Source organism: Triticum dicoccoides, chromosome 4A (genome assembly GCF_002162155.2).
Source record: "Triticum dicoccoides isolate Atlit2015 ecotype Zavitan chromosome 4A, WEW_v2.0, whole genome shotgun sequence".
Classification (NCBI taxonomy): domain Eukaryota; kingdom Viridiplantae; phylum Streptophyta; class Magnoliopsida; order Poales; family Poaceae; genus Triticum; species Triticum dicoccoides.
Window position 1 is genome coordinate 678,742,691 of NC_041386.1, and position 2,589 is coordinate 678,745,279.

The window sequence follows — 2,589 nt, forward strand, 5'->3', positions numbered from 1 at the left end:
AACCCCAGCCACAGAAATGCTGACGCGTGGATGCCTATTGGTCCCAGTTGGTGCCACCAACCGGGACCAAAGGCCCTCCTGCCTGGGCTCAGCGGACAGGCCACGTGGAGGCCCATCTGTCCCGGTTCTGGATTGAACCGGGACTAAAGGGTCAGGGCATTAGTACCGACCCTTTATCTAGTGCAGCCGACCAACCGGGACTAAAGGCCCTCGCCAACCGGGACTATAGGCCTTTTTTCTACTAGTGTTAGTGCAGGTCTGGGAAAGAAATAACAAAATCGATGCTCCAAAAGGACTATTTTTAAAAGGATTATCTAGTGCTGATTTGTTATTTTTGTTGAGACATCCATGAGGTTGTTTCGTCACAAAATTTGCATGCATGTAATTAAAAAACCAAGCAATGTTTGTTATCAGACAGAATCAGATACTTTTGAAAAAAAAACTTCTTTTTCAGAGTTTACTGTTTACGCCATGTGGAGCATCTGAGCTCAGCATTAAAAGACCACTTCCGATAATTGTACAATCTTTACTCATCTAATAAATTTCCCGTGATTGTGCACACATATACGTTACTTCTCCATCTTCACTCAGGTCTACCTTGTCATAAAATCCTCTCCATAAACGTAGTGGACGAAACACACATTTCTACTACTATCATCTGAATAGGCCACGGATGAGAAGGTAGGTGGAGCTACCTAAAGGGATGGAGAGACAAGATTACGACAAAAAAGGTATATAAAGAACATTATTGAGTAAGAGGCACCCTGAATGAGAGGATGGGTGGAAAACATTATGTAACATCGTGCTCTTAAGGCAGCCCCATAGAAAGTTGTTCTTAATCACAATGCTCGAATCCACTACATCCCCTCAATCTTTTTTTATCAGCAAGGGTACCATCACTATCCTTCCAATTCCAACATTGCCATCTACACCACTAGAAGTACTGATGGTCTAAATCAAATCGGCAACCACTACCAGAAAAATAGACAATAGTGTGTATTTCCTAGTAGTTTGTGTTGTAACAAGAGAAACCTACTAGTGACTTAGCTATAGCTAATGGGCTCCTGCCTTGATCTTGCAGTACCATATAGTAGTAGAGTTGTGTATACCAAGGTGGGCTTCAAGGTTGTTTTCTTGGCTTAGCCCACAAGCCCAAGCATTGAATTTATTTACCCACTTGAAATCCACATTAACATCACAAGCATCTTTTTGTTTTCTCACAATGTTGAAATCACCGCCAATAATAACATGTCCTGACATATGAGAACAATCTCATGTAAATCAGAAATAAAATTCCATTTGACCAGGGAAGCCATATAATGTTGTAAACCTAATGACCAGGTCATTCCATTTGTCTTTAACTATTCCAGTAACAACAATCTCCCATCTAATTGTTTCAAACATATCAATATTCACTCCAACCAAAATGCCATTTTTTTTTTGCTAGAGCACATTTTAATCTTCCCACGGACCATCAGGTTTTGCTGGATGGTGAGGTCTTTTCCTTTGCCCACTGTGTACTTGACCGTGTCAATTATCATGCTTTGTCTCATGCCAAATGAACAGCCCATCCTTGCAGATTCGATGAACATTGGTATACCGAAAATGGCCCTGACCACAAAATATACTACCAAAACTCTGCTGTAGTATTCCCTCATCTGGGCCGTTCAAGCCCAAAAATAAATGGCCCATATTCACCTGATGTACTGTATAAGACATGTATAAGACATGAAAATATACCGCTTCATTGAGCTAAACCAGCCCATCAGTAATCAGAATCGCCACTCCACTAAGGTGTAACGAAGTTGAACATGAACATCTTAGAATGGCCTAGCTTCATTCGTATAGCCAACTTGAAGCAAACATATGTGTGAATGGAATATACAATCTGCATGGCACAATGTTTCATGGATCCATATTTTTTTCCAGGAGGAACACAAATAACTTCAGAACAAACTGGCCACTCGTATTTAACAATCTAACTATCCCTGGTCTCGTCGGCAACATTCATAAACATGGGTAAAACTTGAAGACTAATAACTAGCTTCAGTAGAGGAAATCAATTCAGATGCTTTGGTATTAATCGCGTGACGGAGAAAAACAAACTTGAAAAGGAACCCCATTACTTGCATGTGCAATGCTACGAGGAGGAGGAGACAGGAGCGGCAAGACCGTTGATCATGACCAAGGACTAATCAAAGCCAACGGAGGGCTATAGCTCACGTGTTGTCGGAAAAAAAAATGCAATACGACCTGGTCTTTCCTCCAAAAAAGTGAGACCCAGCCACAAAGATGCCATGTGGTAACACCAATCTAAGAGCACTGTAGTCTTCTTCTTTCCTGATTTTCTTCTTTGTAGTCAAACGAGGGGCACCATCATTCTCGAATGCCAATAGGATCAAGGCGATGCTAAGTGCAAAAGTGCATGAGTAGGAACATGTGCTCAGATGAGCTGCAAATATATGTAGCCGAAGAGAAGCCCATAACACATACACGATAGCTGGCGTACCACATCCATGTTGCAACAATGTCCTTGCCTAGCAGAGACTGATAGAATCCTCATTTTCATAGTTCGTAGCAGGACTCAAT